Source organism: Ictidomys tridecemlineatus (assembly GCF_052094955.1).
Source record: "Ictidomys tridecemlineatus isolate mIctTri1 chromosome 1 unlocalized genomic scaffold, mIctTri1.hap1 SUPER_1_unloc_1, whole genome shotgun sequence".
NCBI lineage: Eukaryota > Metazoa > Chordata > Mammalia > Rodentia > Sciuridae > Ictidomys > Ictidomys tridecemlineatus.
Window position 1 is genome coordinate 189,148 of NW_027520942.1, and position 21,586 is coordinate 210,733.

Genomic DNA, 21,586 nt, shown 5'->3' on the forward strand with positions numbered 1-21,586 from the left:
AGAACAAGATCCTGTCTCAAAAAATAAAAAGATAAATTATACATTGAGCTCAGCTTGATGGGATGTAATGCCTTCATTAGCATGAACATTGATTTTTAAACTTTCCTGTTCCCTGAAACCCCGTAGGTTTTAGATTGAGGGTATTTGGATTTAGAGGGACTTAGGTGCTAGGTCTTACTGATTAGTGAGATCAGACCTGTTTGCCTTGCTTTTCTCATCAGCTAAATTGAGTGTCAATTTTCTATGGCATGGAATGGAAGTAGAGGTCAAGGAGAAGTTGAAGTATTTTGTGGTTCAGATATACAGACAGGATTCAAATAGGATCATCCTTTTTCCTAAAAAGCTAAAATCTAAATCAGCTTTTCTTCCTCTCCCTCTCATGAATTTTCTTGAACCTTGGGGACAACTCGAGATTTAGCCTCCACAATAAACAAAGGAAGCAAGGTGCAGAGGCCAAGGCCTGTAATCCCAGGGATTTGGAGTCTGAAGCAGAAGGAAAATAAGTTCAAGGCCAGCAACAGCAAAATTAAAAGTCCTTCTCTCTCTCTCTCTCTCTCTCTCTCTCTCTCTCTCTCTCTCTCTCTCTCTCTCTCTCTCTTTCTCTCTCTCTCTCTGTCTCTCTCTCTCTCTCTCTCTCTCTCTCACTCACACACACACACACACACACACACACACACACACACACACACTGGAGATGTAGTTTTGTATAGAGATGTATGAAGTTCTTTGTTCACTCACCTGCACCACCAAGGGGGAAAAAAACACCTATAGTGTGTCATGACCACATATGTCACTGTGCAAAAAAGATTCCAGACCTTGTGAGATGATATATTTTACAAATGTAATAGTAATAAAGGACATCTTCATTTTTGAGAACCTTTCACTGCTTTACACACACATACACCATGCCTACCAAAATATTGAGCATTCTAATAATGTACTTTCCTTTGGTTTATTTAGATAAAACAAAATTAGAAGTCTCTAAAAATCTTTATACAACTATGCTTTCAGTATAGAAAATGATGAGAAGAACTACATAGCATAGCACATTATAATTTTTTTGTTACACATGACAGTACAATGACTTTGACATATCATACATTTGAATCTATGGTATATAATTTCTCATTTTCCGAGTATTCAGATTGCAGAATCCAAATTTTACTATGGGCAAAATAAAATAATAGATAACAAAAGAACAAAAAACCTGACATTTAAAAGTTTCCCCCGCCCCCTTGCAACTTGGGATTGAACTTGGGGCACTTTAATACCAAGCTACATCTCCTGCTGTTTTTATATTTGAAGAGAGAGTCACACTATGTTGCTTGTGTGTTTATGATCCTCTTGCTTGAGCCTCCTGAGTAGCTGGAATAAAAGACATTTTAGTGGTTGATAATGGGCAACATTAATAATCAAATATCATTATTGATAATGGGCAACATCAATATTGCATAGAGGTAGTACACAACTACCTCTATGGCTGACTTTCTCAATCACTAACTATTTCAAATTATTACATTTAGATAAATGGTGATTTTTTTTTTAATTTAGGGCAGGACACTCCTCAGATTATGTTCACATTCATTTTCTATATGGTATTATTTTTCTGAAATATAATCAAAGTCTCATGATCTTGAATTAAAACTGATCCATGAAAAAATCTCTGTGGCATATATTTGAGAGAAAGAAGTTACAGTGTGGATTTTACTGTCACATTTTTTGTCACAATGATCCTCAGGAGAAGTAGTTTTTATCATTAGGAGCTTTAAGAGCATCCATAAAAGTATAGACTCCTTCACAAACTTGCTTCTTAACAATTCATTTGGGCAAAGCAAATTCTGCTTTGTAGTGGGTTTATAACTTGGCCCTCTAGAGTCGGAGCCTTAGCTGATGCTAACATAAATCAGTAAGATTCCAGGCAGGGCTCACCCATCCACTGTGCAAAGAGACTAGGGCCTTAAAATACATTATGGTACTACAAAATTGTTTTAATTTCTTTTGAAACTGAAAGAAAAAAAAATAATTATCATGCATAATATAACACCTGTTATATAACATCAGCATATTTTATAAAACCATAGTGTTTGACAATAATTTTTAATTTAATGTATTGATTAAGATTTTAGTTAAGAAAAGAGTATCTTAAGGCAAAAGAATGCCAAAGGATCAGGTGGGTTTCTGCTAGGGGCAGAGGGCCACAGTATGTGTTCTAATTCCCCAGGCTGAGGAAGGCTCAGTCTTTGATAAGTAGCCCAGAGGGAGGCCAAGTGCTTTGGTCTTAGCTGGTGAATACACCAGGAAGAGGAGTTATCTTCTGACTTGACCTCCACTTAACCCTTAACTATGACACATTTACTTGTCTTAAGTAATGCTTGTATTATTTAAAAGTTTGTCATTGAATAATCTTTAGTAACTTTTATATCCATTCATAATTTAATAAAGTTCTTATATAATTATCTTTGATATCATTTGCATGCATTTTGCAAACTAAAATCTCACAATATTTTTGTAGTTTTTGTGACTCTTACTAAATACTTTTTAAAAATATTCATTACTTAAATTTCATTTCACTAGAATAATTTCCAGTAGTACAGGAAAGAGAATGAAAGTGGGAGATATGAAACTAGAGAATGATTTTATCAAATATTTTTTATTAAATGTCCTATACAAAATGTATAAAATTTTGTACCATCATTATCTTTGTTTAGAGATATAAAATCTATGTGATTCCATATCAAAAGGGAGCCATGTTTTCAATACCATAAAAATTTAGATATATATATAATTCCTTAATGCTCTCTACCTCTTAGAATTATAAGGGCATTTAGTATGTCCTAGAACCTCTATGCTATATATTCCCTTTGAGATTTTAAGGGTTGCCTTATTTCTAACTAAGTGGATTATTTTTATCTTGTACTATGAAAGAACACTATTTTTTCCTTAATAGAGTTTCTTTTTTTTCTGTGAATAAATCTGTACAATAAATTTCTAAAATGGAATTCCTATATCAAAACAGTATATTTAAAATTGTTAAAATACATGGATATGTTGCATACCAAATTCATTCAAACACCAATATTGAGGAACATCTTTCTGCCAACATTATTTAAAAATGCTTATTTAAAATTGTTTTCTTAGTTGCACAAGGACATAATATCTTTATTTTCAGAACCCTGTGCTTCACATGTGCAAGACAAGTGCTCTGACACTGAGCCACAACCCAGTCCTTTGCCAACATTTTAACAACATGGATTATAATGAACATTTTTTCTCCTTTTTTATATAGCAAGAATCAAATCCTTGAACTCATTCATGCTAGGCAAGTGCTTCACCACTGTCCTACATCCCTGGACCCTGTGATGAAAGTTTTTAACTCTTTCTAATATGCCATTTAAATATGTGTTTCTTTTAATTTTCTAGTGTCTAACATTGGTGAGACTAGGCTCAACATTGCTACTGAAAAGCTAGTAATGTTATGTATTTGTCTGTGGGAATTTGAAGAGTTCCATAATTTTCATCACTTTTCTAATTGATTTGGAGTGACTGACATTGATAATATGTAATTATCAATAATTAGTACGTTCAAAAGCTTAAAGCATCCCATCTTATGTACTTTATTTCATCTTTTCCTCATTAACGTCCATTTTTTTCTCCCTAATACTCATCCCAATTTGCTCTCTTGCTGAATCTTCAATTATGATTTCAAACACTTCACCTCGAAACATCTCTTTATGGCTCCACTTTGCACCATAACAGCCAAGAACTCTGGATACCCAGTGTCATCTGAACTCTCCTTTCCAGATTCCAGGTTCACACTGCCCCCAAGCACCATTACTTTTTGCTCCAGAAGAAAAAGTTGCATAGTTTTAAGGTAAGAACACATCAGCAGTCAGATTGAGTGAAACGTGGTGGGGGAGGACATCATTGAATAGAGCTCTAGAATTCCAGGAGAAGAGGTAACAGGAGAAAAGATTCAGGAACAAAAACTTCCTAGAGGTCCTGGAAGAAGCCAGTGTCTGGAGCTGCATTTGCCATAGAAGTCACAGAGGTCATCCTGGAGCTTGGGATCTATCAAAGTTGTGTGCAGTATCTGAAAAATAGAGAGAGGAGAGAAAGAAGAAAGAGTGGGTGGAGGGAGGGGAAAGGAAAGAGAAGGTGGCAGAAAGGAAGCGCTTTGGTCTGAAACAAGAATGCCAAACTAAGAGTGCATGCAAAAAACTCAGGGTGAAATTTCACCCCAGGAGACCAATACCAAGAATAAACACAAACATAACTGTCAATCCAATGGATTAGCCTTTTATACTTGGACTTAAAAACCTAGGGAACTGCCATCTCATGTGTTCACTCAAAATCAAACTGCTTCATTCTCTTATATACTCTGGGGTGTAAAGTTTCTAATGCAATTTGAAGTCATCGCTCACTTTTCTTCTTAGTCAAATAGATGCTATAAATACACAACTTATTGAATCCACTTTCTTCCCAGAATTATATACTAGAAGACCTTAGCATATTCTAGCATAACAGAATTATTTGGTACATGTTCATTACAATTAATTTATTCACTGTTTTTTTCCACTTAATTCACTGGAGCAAAAAAGTAGCTACATTTTGATATTTTGTAAAATATCACTGAGCAACAGTTCTCTGGCTCCCTGAATAATAAATTAATTGTAAAGATAAATCTTGCCAGGTGGTCAGGATAGTACGGGCTTGTCATCTCAGTGACCTAGAAGGCTGACACAAGAGGACTACAAATTCAAGACAAGGCAGGGAGGGTGGCACAAACCTGAAATCCCAGTGGCTATGGAGGCTGAGCATGGAGGATTGTGATGTATATGCCAACCACAGCAACAATGAGGTGCTAGACAACTCAGTGAGTCCATGTATGTAAATAAAATACAAAATAACAAAATAGGGCTGGGTATGTGGCTCAGTGGTTGAGTACCCCTAAGTTCAATTGTTGTATAAAAAAAAAATCCAGGAGCTGGGATTGTGGCTCAGTGATAGAGAGCTTGCCTAGCATGTGTGAGGCTCTAGTTTTGGTTCTCAGCACCACATAAAACAAATAAAATAAAAAAGTTTATAAACACCTAATAACAATACTTTAAAAAAATTCAAGAGGCTGTTCAGCAGCTTCATTAGATCATGTCTCAAAACAAGAACTAAAAATTATTGGAGATACATCTTGTAAGGTTGTAAAAAACCAAAGATCCATGATTTCAAGTTCAAATTATAAAAACGCTAGACAAAGTTGGGTCCAAAAAGGCCATCTTTAGTAGCTTACTTTGTAGGACCCCTGGCAGCAGAACACTCTGGGTTTAGTCTTCTGGAAGATCTATGCCAATGGGAGAATACCAAGGCCTAGAGTTTTGAGGTCTAGCTATTTAGGTCTGTTGAATGGCCTCACAATGAGCGCAGTCAAGGGTATAGTAGCAGCTGTGACTCAGACTGGGCAGATTGCCTGCTCTTCCCTGGCTAGACTTGATCTTCTTTTTTGGCTTCTTGAGTCCTTTGAATCTTTGTTTAATACATTTTATTTATTTATTTATTTATTTATTTGTTTGTTTGTTTGTTTGTTTGTTTGTTTACTTATTTATATGTGGTGCTGAGGATCAAACCCAGAGCCTCACATATGCTAGGCCAGTGCTCTACCACTGAGCCACAACCCCAGCTCCACTCCATTGAATTTTGACTGCCTGGGAAGACTGTGAGTCCCAAGAAGCAGAAGATTGTAGGTGGGTTTGAAAGGAAGATAGGCAGAGGTAGCAGTTAGTCAACTGTAAGATGTGAAAGCACCTCTTAAATAGTCTTGGGGGAACTAGATGGCAGGGTAACACAGGAAGATAATTTCTCATCTGGGTTCTCAAGGCTTCTGTGTATCTACTTGGAGATGCAGTGTGTGTACAACACCCAATACACCAGTGCTCTGGATACCTGGAGACACCACCAAATCATGCTGCCAATAAGCAGAGGAAGAACAATGAGGGAGGGCCCCCTTAGGTTTAGAATTGACCCCTTAGATCTAGACCTGGTCTCTCACCACCCAGTGATCTGAGCCTCCTCTTTCCCTAACATCCCCAACAGGAGTATACTACAACCAAGAATTTCGCATTGACACAATTTTATTGAGAAAACAGAAGAAAAATGCACAAGAGGTCTGAAGCCTCCATGGTGTACTAGCAAACACAAGCGTTACTTCTAGATGATCCCTTCCAAAACGCTCCTCCAAACATCGTTGTAGGAGAAATCTCAGTGCTTCTGGGTCCCAAAGGTTGGAGACTCAAGCAGCCTCAGGGAGTCTTGTGCAGAAGGGCCTGGATCCACTCCCAGCAGCCTTGGCTTGTCTCCTGGACACTGATGGGAGCAGGGGGAAGAGGACTCTTACAAGAGTCACCACCAGAGGTCTTGGTTTCTAGACATCCCTCACCCACACACCTGGAACACAAGAAAACCCCAGCAGTTGGTCGATGGTGAGGCACCTTGAAGACCACTGACTTTCCTGGGGCACCTGGAGCTTCTTCTGGATTGCAGACACAGAGTCCAGGACAGGAAGCTCTGTGCCATGGCGCAAGGTGCTGTGTGCCCAGGGAAAGTCATCTTTCCATGACCAATGCCAAAGAAGATGCGCTTGGGGTGTGGGATGCAGGTTGCAGTGCAAATCTTGGTAGTCATAGAAAGTATCTGGCGGTTGGATATAGAAGGACAATGGCAAGGGCCCAGGACATATTAAGCTCAGGGTTAGAGGCCTCAGACCAGGCCCAGGTGCCTGGTCTGCAGAATGCGAAGCCTGTGGCACACAGCAGGGAAAGTGCTGCTCCATGGCTTGTGGGCCTCACACAAGGTACCACCAAGCATGTGGGACTCAGCAGGCAGCAGCTTTGGTGTTCTGAAACTCCTCTGGCCTCCAGTGAGTGTCCAACCACACTGGGAACCTGGGTGGTGTTTGCTTTAATCCTGAAAGGAAATCCCATTACAAAGCTCACTTAATGAGAATAACAACAGCAACAATTATCTGTTAGTCTGTGTAATAGGAAGTCTTGCTCCATACAAGACACTGAAAAATGGACATTTTTTTTTTTTTTGGCTTCAGCAGGGTTGTCAGCACAATACCTAGACTATCACAACTTGGTTTGGTTGTAACCCTTTTCCTTCCTGAACTCTGCCTGTGTGCTAGAATACTTGTCACTAGGAATACTTCCAAAAAGAAATTTAAAATGGCAAATGAGTCTAGGGTTTCAGATCTGGTGCTATAATCGGATTGATCTATCACCTCATCCCAATCTCCATCCAATTCATAACTTGAAAAACGAAACCCCATTATGATAATCGGAGAACTTTGGGCTCTTTAGAGTAAATGAGGCCATAATACCCCATGAAATGTATTTATGTCCCATACTGGAGATTTTTTCAGCAAAATATTTTACACACATTAGTATCTTCTAAACCCTTAATAGAATAAAGCTAGAAATCCATAATAAAAATGATGTGAAAATTCACAAATTTGTCGAAAGCAAAAAAGCATATAAAATAATATTCTGATCAAGGAAAAAAGCATAAGATAGAGAAGAAAATACATAGATAACTAATAATCATGAGAACACATTATACCCAAATTTCTGGGATGAAGCAGAAACAGTGACCAGGAAGGTGTATTAGTCAGGGCTCTGCAGAGGAACAGAATGAACAGGAAGTATAATTATAAAAAGGGATTGGTTAGATTGCCTTACTTGACCAGAAACTGGATAGTCCCCAATGGCCATCTGCAGGCTGTAGAGCTAGAGGAACCAGTAGCTGCAAAAGTGACTGAAGCCCCCGAAACAAGAGAGATCAACAGTACTCTCAGAGTCTGAAACAGAAGGCTTTCAGAAACTACTTAGATGATTACTGGCAGAGCTCACTTTGCAGGATTGTAGAAGTAGGAGTCTGATATTCTCAAGTGATGGCAGCAGCAATCAAGAACCCTTCCTAAAAGAATCACACTTGTATCTGCTACTGCTTCCTTGTCCTCCCACCTTTTATTCCATCCAAGCCACCATGCTATTGGATGGTTCTGACCCACTTTATGGAGAGTCTCCACTTTAGTTGTTATCCCACATGTCAATCATTCCTAAACACACCCTCATTGACACACTCAGAATCTCTTAATCTTTGGTATGTCTTAATCTCATTAAGTTGAATGAATAAAAAATTGTGTGCTATATGTGTAATAGGAATTGTAATGCAGTGTGCTAGCATTCATTTAAAAATATATAAAAAAAGTAATAGATAGCAGAGTAGTGACTGCCAGGGGCCCAAGGGTGGCTTGGCTCTGCTCTGGTGAGATGCTGGTCACAGGAGATCTAATTACACTTAGATGGGAGGGATAAGTTTCAAGGATCTAATATACAATATAATGACTACAGTTAATAACAACATACAACAGAATGACTACAGTTGGTAATGTTATATACACATGAAAATGACTGAGACAGTAGATTTTAAGGGTTCTCACTACAAATAAGTATATGAAAGAGTGTATATCTTCAATAGCTTGACTCAGCCATTCTTCAGTATATACATGATTCAAAATATGTTGTATGCCATAAACATGTACAAGTATCATCATCATCAACATAATCATCATCATCATCATCATCATCATCATCATCATCATCATCATCAGGGATTGAACCCAGGGTTGCTTATCCATTGAGACACATCCCAAACACATTTTATTTTTCATTTTGAGGGGAGCTGGGAAGTTGTTTAGTTTTGTAGATTGAAAACTCCTTCCAGAAACTGGAACTCTGTTTAAAGAAAAAAAAAAGAAATAGAGATAGGATGAGCAATGAGCACTGCCTACTTCAATTAGCACTGGGCCTGAGAGTGGATAACCATCACCAAACTTCTCCCCATGCCATCTCCCCAGGAACCATAATACATGGTCTCTGTATTAGCCTGCTTTGTCTGGCTCTAACAAATGACCCAAGAATGGGTACTTCATAACGGGATGAGGTTTATTTAGCTCAGAGTCCAACATTTGGCAGCCCCTGTGATTAACCTTTGGTGAGAGTGCTTACAACATGGTGAATGGCATCATGGTGAGAGGAAATGCAAGGGGTACAGGCTGCATGATGAGAAACTGGGGAGCATGAGTCTTGTTCTTTTTATAACAAGCCTCTCTCACTGGAACTAATGGGGGCCCATGAGAAGTTTATTACTCCCTTCCAAGCGTCTCATCCCCAGTGGCACAATTACTTCCCACTAGGCCACACCTCTTGCAGGTGCTACCAGTTCAACACTGCCACACCCAGGACCAACTCTCCAGCCTATGAACATTTGGAGGACAAACCAGATCCCATCATCACCAGCTCCAACAAAGCCACCATTGTAAAAGCAGGATTTCCCAGTATACAGGTGTGTATGTGAATTCAGGTGAGGGTTGCTCTCAGAGGGCACTGGAAGCAGCTACAGCCCCCATTCCGGAACCACTCTGATGTCACACTTGTAGTCATGGTACTCTGGGTGCCAAGCTAGGAGAAGGAGGGGTTGGCTCTCATTTGCTTAAGAGGAGGCATCAGAGCATGAGTATCTCAAATGCTTTCTGGTCCCCACCCCCACCCCCAGCCAGATCCTGGCTTTTCTTGAGACATTGGGCTTCTTTGACTGTGACAGCACTGGTCTCTCTGAGCACAATATTCTTCACCTTTCCATGAGTCTCCATGACAGCTGTCAGGTTTCTCACCAAGAGACAGACAAGGAACAGACAGCGAAAATGCAGAGGCAGGGAAGTGGAGGGAGGCCAGGAGGGGAAGGAGGATATTTAGTTAGAAGCACAGAGACATGGGGAGCCTGAGGCTTTTAGAGAAGTATGGGAGGCTGATAATGCTGGTGATATTTGGTGAAGAAAATAGGGTCTGTCTCTACCTGGATATTCAGATCTGACCTTAAGGTGTGTGAGACTGACCTCAGGTGAGCAGGGCCTCATGGGGGCTTTGGGTTGTCCCAGATTAGAACTGAGTCTGGCCCTGGTTTCAGATGCTGAGCACTGGCCCAAATAAGAGTGGGCTTTTCCAGTGGCCATGGGTCTTCTCTGCCCCATCACTATGTACAGCCTCATTTCTATGACTATATCGGACCCAGGCATCTTACACAGAGGTAAGGCCTCAGACCCCTGGGAGAGGGATGTGGCACCCAAAGGGCTGGTGCCTACAGGGGTTATTTCTAAAGGGCTGACCCCACCTGTGACCTCAGGATTCCTTCTTATCCTGTCATCATTACTTGGGCCCTGACACTTCATTTCCCAAGTCATTGAAGTGTGAAAAAAACAGAATCCCTGGAGGTTTCCCAGTTGCTTTAGAAGAGAGGCCTGGGCAGGCTGGCATGAGAGGCCTACATATTCTTCAAACACCATGTAGTTCACTCCTTCTCCTCCCCATTTCACACAATTCCAAGCACTGATTACTATTCCAAAAGGGGGAGCAACATACAGAGCTCTTGAGGCTGGACAGCCTCTTCTCTTTGACTGCCGCCTACCTGAATTGTCAGCTTGCTCAACAAGGACCAGGATTCCCCTGTTTACTTCCACCCCACCTTCTTGTTGCCCAGTGATGCTATGGGTTGCCCTGAGCAGCAGAGTGATACAAGGGCCTCCTTTACTGCCCAAACCTCTTTCCCTGTCTGGCACCTTCGAGCAGGACCCTGAGGCTCCCTACATGGCATGAGTGAATGGCAGGTTATACAAAATGTCATGGTGTCCCACCTGTTATTTTCAGCTTCTGCCCCGAACCTTCCACTGCAAAAGCTGTGATGTCTGTGTGGAAGTGAGTGCTCCTCCTCCCTGTCCACTCACCAACCTGTCCCTAGGCACTTGGACAGGACCAGGAACCTCACATAATGAGTAGGCAAGATGGGAGTATCAGACCATGTTCCCAGAGTGTTTCAAGTGGCTCTCAGCCTCTGTTGCTCACTTATATATGTCATCACCTCTGTGTCTGTAGCTGTCCATGGAGGCTGTCCTTGCTTGCACAGGTGCTGATATGTCAAATAGGGGAGCTCATCTGTGCTGGGCCTCGTGGAGTTGGGGAGGAAAAGTAGTGACTGTCCCCTCTCCTGGCTTGCTGATACTAGATCCTCAGCCCTTTAAGCTGACTGCTGCCATGTCCTTGGGATCTTTGCCTGTCTTGGTCTGGGTGTCCCAGTTGGAGGGTTTCCTGGGCTCTGAGTGTGTTTCTCTGATGGGCCCATCCTGCTTGGGTTCACAAATGCAGATGTCTGGATGGGCAAGGATGTTTTTTCATCTTGATTCAGTTACTGTAAAAATAGAGGTCCAGAGATGTTATATCCTGCTCCAAGCGACACCAGGCAGGTTTTGTCTCTATATACCTCACTCAGGACAGGTGATCTGATGAGCCATGGGGTCCTAACCGTGCTCTAACCCTGGAAATGCCAGGTTCTTTCTGAGATGGAACCTGTGTGTAGGGCAAGAGCAGGAGGCCTAGAGGGCTGAATAGGAGGAGGCCTCAGTATTAGGGGGTGATGGAGGCCATTCCATAGGGATCCTCATTCCTGCCTCCTCTCCCCTAAAAGTTTGATCACTATTGCACCTGTTTGAATAACTGTGTGAGGCATCAAACATCCAGCTCTACCTGCTACTCCTCCTGTCCCTGTGCCTCTACCTGGGTGCCATGCTGGCCACCTGTGTGCTTTTCATCATGCACAGGAGGCACATGGCATTTCTGGACTATACCATGATGTACCACAGAGTCCCAAAGGCCCACATTGTGAAGAGCTAGTGTATTGGGGAAGTAGGGGTGAACAGCCAAGAAGGAATGGGGGAGACCAAGGGCAGGGCTTGAGGGAGAAGTCACTTGGGAGGACTTTTGAAGGACATGTGGAGGGCCAGTGGAGTCAGGGATGTGGGAGGGTTAGGATGCCTGTTAAGTTAAGAATCTAGGTGGGCCAAAGAGTAGCATAAAAAAAGTTGAAAAGGAACAGGTGGGAGGACAGTGTGGTGAAGTTAGGGTTCACTTCGTTTTACTGGACTAACTGTCCAGTCCAGGGAGTGAGAGTTGGTGGGCAGTGCTAGCTGCGGTGGGAGGGATGGAGGGGATGATGCGGGTTGAAAGGCTGGGCCAAGAAGGAGCTATTCCATGGCTTCACTTCTTAGCCTGTGCAAAGCATCCTAGTGGCTGTACCCGTGGGAGCCCTCCTTCTCCCCCTAATTCTGAAGCTGTTCATCGAAGCTGTGGCAGTGGGCAATGCCAGGTGACCCTATGACAATCAGGTAAGTGGTATGAGTGTAGTGTCCTTGGCTGTGTGGAGGCAACTTGCACTTCTGCAATTAGGCATTTTCTGTGCTTTATCTGCAGGCTTGGCCCTGATGGTGCCTCAGGAGTCCTTCCAGACCCATCTATGAAAATTCAGCTTATATATCTCCATACCCTGGAGCTTGCTGGCCATTCTCCCTCCTGGGTGCATTGAATTGAAAGCCTACTGTTTGCTGGGTGTGCTAGGTGGTAGTTATTTGAGGGATGGGTGTAGAGGTGAGTAAGTACATCATTTACTTGTGTTGATAAACAACCTGCAATCAGAATAACACTGGGAGATACCCAGGAACACTGTGAGCCAAGGGGTGAGTCCTGAGTAATATAGCAGACTGAAAGAGACTGGGAGTTTGGCAAGACCCAGGCCTTAGAATAGAACATGTCCCTCTCTGTGTCCTTGGTGTGCACTTGGAGAGGAGACAGGAGGGCATTTACTGTGAGAGGTACAATTTTGCAGAAAGGCACAGAAACCTGAAAGTAGGGTGTTAACAGAATGATGAAGAAATGGATCTAGTTCAAGCACAAGGTGGCATGGGCAATGAGTTTGATCCTGTGGGGCTCAAGATTAGAAAGATCATCAAGCATGGGAAGTAGTTTAGAAGGAGTAGAAATCTGGGCAGCATGGTAACATTTTTGTAATAATGTCATTTATTGTGGAATAATTAAAAACAGTAAAATTCACTCTTTTGTCTATAGTTAGGAATTTTGACCAATGACATTGTATACTCTCCTCCAAGATCAAGGTTAACCAGTTCCATTACCCCAGAAAATCCATTCATCTCTGAGTTCTTGTGGTTTTTCTCTTTCCAGAATCATGTATAAATGGCATTGTAGGCTTTTTAGTCTAGCTTCATCCATTGAGCATGACACATTTGAGATCCATATATGTAGTTGCTCATATCAGTAGTTTATTGTCTTTTCTTTCTGCATAGTATTGTTTTTCCCTAGAGATTATTTATACATTTATCTATTGAAGGACTTTTACTTTGTATCCAGTTTTTGGTAGTATTATTTTTGGTTTATTTTGTTTTGTTTTGTACCAGGGATTAAACCAAGAGGTGCTTAACCTCTGAGCAACATTCCTAGCCTCACCCCACCCCACCATCAGGACCCTTATATTTTCTTTCTGAAAATTTTTTAAAATTTTGAGAAAGGGTCTCACTAAGTTGCTTAAAGCCTTGTTAAGTTACTAAGTTACTGAGGCTTTGAACTTGCCAACCTCTTGTCTTATCCTTCCATTCCACTGGGATTACAGGCACGGGCCACTGTGCCCAGCCAGTTTTGGGCAGTTATAAATAAAGCTGCTATAACAACCATTGGTGCAGAGACATGTGGACATAAGTTTTCATTTCTGTTGGATAAATTGTTAAGAGTGGCATTGCTGAGTCATAAGGTAAACATATGTGGGAATTTTTAGGAAACATCTGCACCATTTCTACTTTCTACCAGCAATGAATGAGATTTCCAGTTGCTTCACATCCTCACTAGATTTTGACACTGTCATTTATTGCTATTCTTTTTGTTTTAAAATTGTAGTCTAATAAATGAGTAGTGGTATCTCATTAGAGCTCCAATCTGTATTTTCCTAATGACTAATGATGTTGAACATATTTTCATGTCTTCTCACCCATGAGTATATTGTTGGTGAAGTGTTTGCTCCAATCTTTTGCCCATTTAAAAAAATGTGTTGTTTTCTTACTGGGTTTCAGGAGTTCTCTATACTGGCTTCAGATCTATGTTTTGCAAATCTTTTCTTGCATTTCATGGCTTGTCATTTTATTTTCTTCATAGCATCTTCCAAAGAGCAGGAGTCCTTAGTTTTGCTGTTTTTCCAGCACTGGGGATTGAGTCAGGGGTGCAGGACCACTAAGCTTCTTCCCCAACATTCCTTGTTGTTCCCTCTGATTGGAACCTCATGTCCTGTGTGAGGAACTGTTTCATTACTTTCTTCCCCTTCTGTGTTATTTATTTTTCTTTGAGCTTCAACTAGGAATGATAGGAGTGGGCATCTCTGCCATGGGATTCCTTTAGTATGGAAATCACTTGACTAAAGGCTCTTTCAGGAAGACTGGTGGGCACCATCAGTGGGGGAGGAGAAGCTGAAGACCCTGAGACAGCTGAACAGACAGAGGAGGCTGTCTGTTCATCACCTCCCATCCTTATATTCAGGACCCCACCACTGCCATATATGGTTTCCTCTCCCACCTGTGACTCCTATACTTGACCCTTTTTCTCAGCCCTGTGGTCTGCCTGTCTTCTCCTCTCTCCAGCTTCTAGTATATCATTGAGTTTGCCTGGCAGCCTTTTCCCTTTCTCTATCATGTGGTTCTTCCATCCCAGGTCAGGCCAGAGGCCATTGGCCTTTCTCCTCTGCTCAGAGGGAGACTCTCCAAGACCAGGATCCTCAAGTCTCAAGGGACCTAAATGTGGTCTGCCCTCTGGCATTCAACAAACAGGGCTACCTTCCATTATTGGCAGCACTAATTTTAGGCACTGACCCCATGCTCCAACTTTCATTCCCACCATACTCCATTCCCTGACTGCAACTCCTCCTGTAGTCACTTGTTTGGTGGTTGGTGGCAAAGACTCTGGTAAAAACTGGCCTCTGGCCCAGGTTGAGCCCTGGCTTACATGACCAACTTAGGGAGAGTCACTGGGATGGTCTTATGTAGTCCTTCTGATTCTGAGCTCCTCTTCCCTTCCTCATCTCCCTCCATAATGATAATCCATTTGACCAGGGCTTTACCAGGAACTGTTCCATCATTATATGTGCTCCCCTGTGACCCAAGTGAGTTGATAAACCAAGGGATCAAGTGGTGGACCCTGCCTGGCACTGGTGGGGTGGGGTGAAGCTAGATCTTTTTACCTGGTCCCTGACCCCAGCTCCCAGGCCCTGACACTCACTGTTCCTATCCTTTGGGGTTTTCTCCAGGGTGCTCTAGGAGTTTCTGGGAATTTCACTTTTCCTTGTCATTGTAGGTTCTTTCCCCAAGAAATGTGGTAGAGGGGAATGGCAGCCTGGATAAGGCTCCTGGATGAGAGCCCTTGGCTCTGTGCTTTTCTAGCTGAGGGGTGAGAGTGGTCAAGGAGACCAGGCCAAGGTGGGTAGTGACTCCTTGCATTTGGTCTGTTGCTTCGCAGGTACATGTTGGAGGCTATATGCCTTCAAGTGGAGCAGGGTACCAACTGAGGGCCAATGGATGTGCACTACTCAGCACACCATCTTACAGACCTTCCTGGGCCCAGGTCTGCAACTCAGGTCTCCTCAAGGAGTGGCAAGTCTGCACCCTTAAAGGAGGTGAGGAGTATTAGGTGTGCTTTGAAACATGGGGGTCTGTGTGTGGCACATGTGTTGGGGGAAGCCCCTGATGTCAGGCTGGCCCTGAAGCTGAAGCACTTGGGGCATAAGAGTGGGATTATGGACCTGGAGGATGCAGGGTCCAGGTCACAGGGCTTCAGAGCACACTAAGGTGTCCCTGGAAAGATAAAGAAAAGACTGAAACACTAACTTTCTAATTGGCTTTGGGCCAGTCCTTACATTTTTTGTTCCCAGTTTTCTCAGCTATTAATGAGGACTGAGACTATTCCAATAGTTTTTTTTTTAAAGAAAATTCTGTTTCTTTTATATTTATGTGTGTGTGTGTGTGTGTGTGTGTGTGTGTGTATTAGTTGTAGATGGACACATATATTTATTTTACTTGTTTGTTTTTATATGGTGCCAAGAATTGAACCTAGTTCCTCATGCATCCTAGGCAAGCACTCTACCACTGGGCCACAACCCCAGCACCCCCAGATTTACCTTTTATTGGAATTTTTTTGACATATGATATGAAAAATTTAGAGTGGAGCATTAGAAGTGCAATGGGATGGGTAACCAACAGTGCCCCCCATGGTCTCTTGCAGTGATGTGGTTCCAGCCCTCTTTCTTGTCCTGCCTCTAGATACCCAGAGACTTGAATGTGATCTGTGAGATGAAGATTAGGGAGAGCCCCCATGTACTGACTCTGTGTTTAGCTTACCATTAGCTCAGTGATGTATTGGGAGGCTTTCAGGGGAGGCTTGGCCTCCCATTCTCCCTTCACACCCAGCAATGCCAGGACAAACACAGAAGCTCATCTCCTGAGCCACATGTGGGGGATTTGTGCCTGAGCCCTCACTCACTCTCCTGATAAGAGTGCTAAGACCCCCACACCTGTTATATACTCATATTTTTTGCTGCTTCTTATGGCTTCTGTGCTGTCTGTCCTAGGTTCAGAGAAGTGGGTTTTCTGGGCATGAGTGGAGGCTCAGAGGGGCTGGGATAGAGTCCTCCTGGAAGAGAAGATCCTTGCACTCTGGAGACTCAAGCTCAGGAACTCAAGCTCAACACTGCCTGACTCTTTGACCTTGGGCAAAACATTCAGCATGTCTCTCATTCTAAAAATGTGGCAACAGTAATAATCACAGCAACTGACCTGGCTGGCTTCCTGGCAAGGCCTGGAGAGGGGCAGATGCCTACCAGCTTGGATAATACCAAGTGCACCTCAAACTATTTCATAAAATAGGAAGGGAACTTATTTATTATTAGTCCTAATAGGATAGTATATTAGTCATAAATTGCAAAGTTTCAGTTAAACATGAGTAAGTATTGGAGATATAGTTGTCAATATGGTTGTTGCAGTTAATTTATTGCATACTTGAAAACTAATAATAGAGTTGGGTACAGGGGTGCACGTCTATAAGTTCAGCTACTCAAGAGGCTGAGGCAGGAGGATCACAAGTCAAGGATCAGTAACTGAAAGATAATTGTTTTATGTATCAAAATAAAAAATAAAAACAACTAAAAATCATAGGACTGTAGGTCAATTGTAACACACTCCTGGATTCAGTCCACAGAGGTGGAGAAGGAAAAAAAAATTGACAATCAGTTTTGTGGTTTTTATGTTTGTTGAGGTGGAGTCTCAGTATATTGGCCAGGCCAGTCCTGAACTCCTGAGGTCAATGTGCTGAGTGCTCTTATGTCAATGTGCTGAGTGCTGGAAGGCAGGTGTGCACCACTGGACTGGCTAGAAAAGAGATTGTAAACTGGGTTTGGTGGCACATGACTAATTCTAGCAACTCAGGAAATTGAGGCAGAAGGATCACATGCTTTAGGCAAGCCTCTGCAATTTAGCAAGACTGTATCCCAAAATAAGAAGAGCTAGGGATAAAGCTAAGTGGTAGGATGTCCTTGGGGTCAATGCCCCAGTTCTGGGGGAGGGATATACATACATACATACATACATACATACATACATACATACATACATATTCTATCATATAGAAGGATTTGGAGAGTTTAGATTTCTGCTTTGGGGCTAATATGAATAAGCATGGAAACTCTTGTCCTTGATCATGCTAGGCATTGAGTCACACCAGAGACCTTACATTTAAATTTAGGTTATTTTCTCCCTGTTAGTTATTGAAGCACCCCACTTTTATCTTTTTTCCCATTTTCTTTGGGGGTCTTGTGGGGCTTTCTGTGATGCTCAGACTGGTCTCAAATTTGTAGGTTCAAGTGATTCTCTTGCTGCTGCTTTCTGATCAGGTGGGACAACAGGTACATACCACCATACCTGGCTGTATAATTTAATATTGATAAGACCTTTTACATGTGACAGGAAACCCAGAATAAAAAACAGCAATTTAAGATGACTGGGCATAGTGTCATAAGCCTATCATCCCAGCAGCTCAGAAGCCTGAGGCAGAAGGAACTTAAATTTGAGATCAGCCTGGGCAATTTAGCAAGACTCTATCTCAAAGTAAAAAGGGTTGTAAATGTAGCTCAGTGGTATAATGATCCTGGCTTCAATACCTAGTACTGCCCAAAACAAAGAATAAAAACATTAGAGTTGTGGCTCAATGGTAGAATACTTGTCTAGCATGCACAAAGCCCTGGGTTCTATCCTCAGTACCACATAAAAATAAGTAAAACAAAGGTATTATGTCCATCTACAACTAAATATTTTTTTAAAAAAAGAATAAACTTTAAAGCTGGGCTTGGTGACACATGCCTGTAGTTCCAGCTACTCTGCAGACCCATACACAAAGATCACTTGAGTCCATGATTTTGAGATAAGCCTGTGAAAAAAGTGAGATCTTATGTCTCAAGAAAAAAAACACACTAAATAATAATAATAATAATAATAATAATAATAATAATAATAATAATAATAATTTGTGAAGCCAAGCACTGTGTTCACCCCTGTAATCCCAGAATCTCCAGAGGTTTAGGTAGGAGGATGCAGGTGTTGGGATCTTAACAAGACTCTTGTCTCCAAATTTAAAAAAGGGTTGTGGGATAAGGATGAAGCTCAGTGGTAAAGCACCCCTAGTTTCAGTCCAGGAGATGGGGGAGGAAATGACTCCATAACATTAAAATCTTGGGACTAGATGTGTAACTTGTAGTGTGTTTAGCTTACACTTAGAAGCTTGAGGCCCTGGTTTAATCCCAAACACCAAGAAAACAATAAAAACAAATTAAAAAACTTTATGTATATTTTCCAAATCACAAATAAAAATGTTAGTTTCACCTGTATACCTTTTGACCCAGAAATGTAATTTTTAGCATATGTGTCCTAGGGAAACAATAGAACAGCATATATTAAGAGTTTTGTCCCATTATTTAGATAGCAAAATGTAGCAAAAACTCAACTCAAATATTATTAGTGGTAAATTGGTTAAAATGTGGCATGGCCATTTAATGTACTACTTGGTTATTTTAAATGAATTTAGGGGTAAAAAAACTGTTATATATTGCTGGGATCAGTGGAGCATGACTATAATTCCAGCAGCTTGTGAAGCTGACTTAAGAGGTTTGCAAATTCAAAGCCAGACTCAGAAACTAAGGGAGGAACTAAGCAATTTAGTGAGACCCTGTCTTAAAAAATATAAAGGCTGAGGATGTGGCTTGGTGGTTGAGTGCCCCTGAGTTCAATCCCTGGTACCCATCCCCCCCTCTCCATCCAAAAAAGATATGAAACAGTAAACAGTGTATAAGATGGCTTCCTGGTTTAGAAACCCTAAATTTTTATTTCCTGAAATGCTGAAGTTGGAATGGGCCTGCTGCCCTGTGTTCTGTATTGGTCTAAAGCCTATACCGGAACCAGACATAAGCAAGCATCTTCCTTCCTGTTTGCTGTCCCCTGACTTTAGCTTAAGCCTTTTAAATTAGGAGCTACTCTGGTGGGTGATTAACAGGAGGAAATACAAATTTGACACTTCTGTCCCTCTCCCCAAAAAAACCCAGCACTCCATTCCTAGTACTCTGTTTTGAACATTCCTGTTCATTTGCAAAATAGATATAGAAACATAGAATTCTAGAAAGCTAGACCATTTAGAATTTAGTCAAATCTAAAATTATGTGTATTGGTTTGTTTTATGTATGGTTGACATTAATCTCTGAAAACTGATTTATTAGAGCAATTGAAACCACAACTAATTTCTGAATTTCTCTTTGTTAGGGCATGCCAGAGCAGTGGGTGTGATGTCAACACAGTGAAGCAGAAATATCTAAGCTTTACTCCCCCTGGTAAGACATCAGACAGTGGTAAAACACTGAATCACATGGAAACTTGTGAAGCACTGATAGATGAAAAGATCATTTCTGGAAAAATAAAAGGCTAAGCTATATTGTCCCTACTTCCTCCTACATAGAAACTGCTTTTTCTCAACTGTCTGAATGGCTCTTGAACATCTTCTGTAACCTGAGGATTATTTTGATCTCATAGTTTTGTTAGAAATTGAATTGGATGTTTTACATCTTTCCATATTTCTTATACATTATAATTAAACATAGTAGTGGGACTGACACTTGTTCCAAGTTGTTGCATTTACTTGGGGTGTTTCCTCTCATTACTGCCTTAAATGATTTTCAGTTTAGAAAGAAAAAGTTTATGCTAGAAATAAATATATTGTCAGTGGCATAGAAGGAGATTTTGCTTTATAACTGCATAGACATTGAAATAAAAAATATTTCAAGGCTCTCTAGTTGTCTTTTCAGTTTTGAAGAAGGTCAGCAAGATCCCTTAAAGTATTCTTCCTGTGTCACAGGCAACTCAGTGAGGGTCTCTATTGTCTACTCAATTTTAAAGCCTAAAATTTATACTAAAAAATCCATTAATTAGATATAATTTCATTTCTAGAAACTTAAAGGTAATAACCAAAAATTAAAGTCTACAAAGATTTTCTAAAGGGTATTGGTTAGGTCAAATGGTGGTTCCATTTCCAGCTTTCCAAGAAATCTCCATACTGCTTTCCAAATTGGCCGCAACAGTTTGCAGTCCCACCAGCAATGTACCAGTCTACCCTTTTCCCCACATCCTCGCCAGCACTTGTTGTTGTTTGACTTCCTAATGGCTGCCAAACTTAATGGAGTGAGATGGTATCTTAGGTTTGTTTTGATTTGCATTTCTCTGACTGCTAGAGATGGTGAGAATTTTTTCATGTACTTGTTGATTGATTGTATGTCCTCCTCTGAGAAGTGTCTGTTCAGGTCCTTGGCCCATTTGTTGATTGGGTTGTTATCTTTTTGTCTAATTTTTTGAGTTCTTTGTATACTCTGGATATTAGGGCTCTATCTGAAGTGTGAGGAGTAAAGATTTGTTCCCAAAATGTGGGCTCCCTATTTACCTCTAGCTATTCCCCTTTTTGGTCTAATCCCTAAAGACCTAAAAAAAGCATACTACAGGGACACTGCTACATCAATGTTCATAGCAGCACAATTCACAATAGTAAGACTGTGGAACCAACCTAGATGCCCTTCAATAGATGAATGGATAGAAAAATGTGGCATTTATACACAATGGAGTATTACTCTGCATTAAAAAATGACAAAATCATATAATTTGGAGGGAAATGTATGGCATTAAAGCAGATTATGCTAAGTGAAGCTAGCCAAACCCTAAAAAACAAATGACAAATGTCTTCTTTGATATAAGGAGAGTAACTAAGAACAGAGTAGGGACAAAGAGCATGAGAAGAAGATTAACATTAAACAGGGATGAGAGGTGGGAGGGAAAGGGAGAGAGAAGGAAAATTGCATGGAAATGGAAGGAGACCCTCAGGGGTATACAAAATTACATACAAGAGAAAGTGGGGGGAAAGGGAAAAAATACAAGGGGGAGAAATGAATTACAGTAGAGGGGGTAGACAGAGAAGAGGGGAGAGGAGGAGAGGTGAGGGGGGATAGTAGAGGATAGGAAAGGCAGCAGAATACAATAGACACTAGTATGGAATAGGTAAATCAATGGATGTGTAACCGA

At 41.3% G+C, this 21,586-nt stretch overlaps 1 long non-coding RNA gene across 1 annotated transcript in view; it reads left to right on the forward strand.

Annotated features, from left to right (window-relative positions):
- LOC144372184 (uncharacterized) overlaps positions 1–21,364 on the forward strand; it is a 47,775-nt gene extending 26,411 nt beyond the window's left edge. The window contains exons 10-13 of the long non-coding RNA XR_013432204.1: positions 9,248–9,396; positions 12,351–12,524; positions 15,447–15,603; positions 19,787–21,364. This is a non-coding gene — a long non-coding RNA (uncharacterized LOC144372184). The remainder of the gene's footprint in view (positions 1–9,247; positions 9,397–12,350; positions 12,525–15,446; positions 15,604–19,786) is intronic.
- Positions 21,365–21,586: the final 222 nt, after the last annotated feature.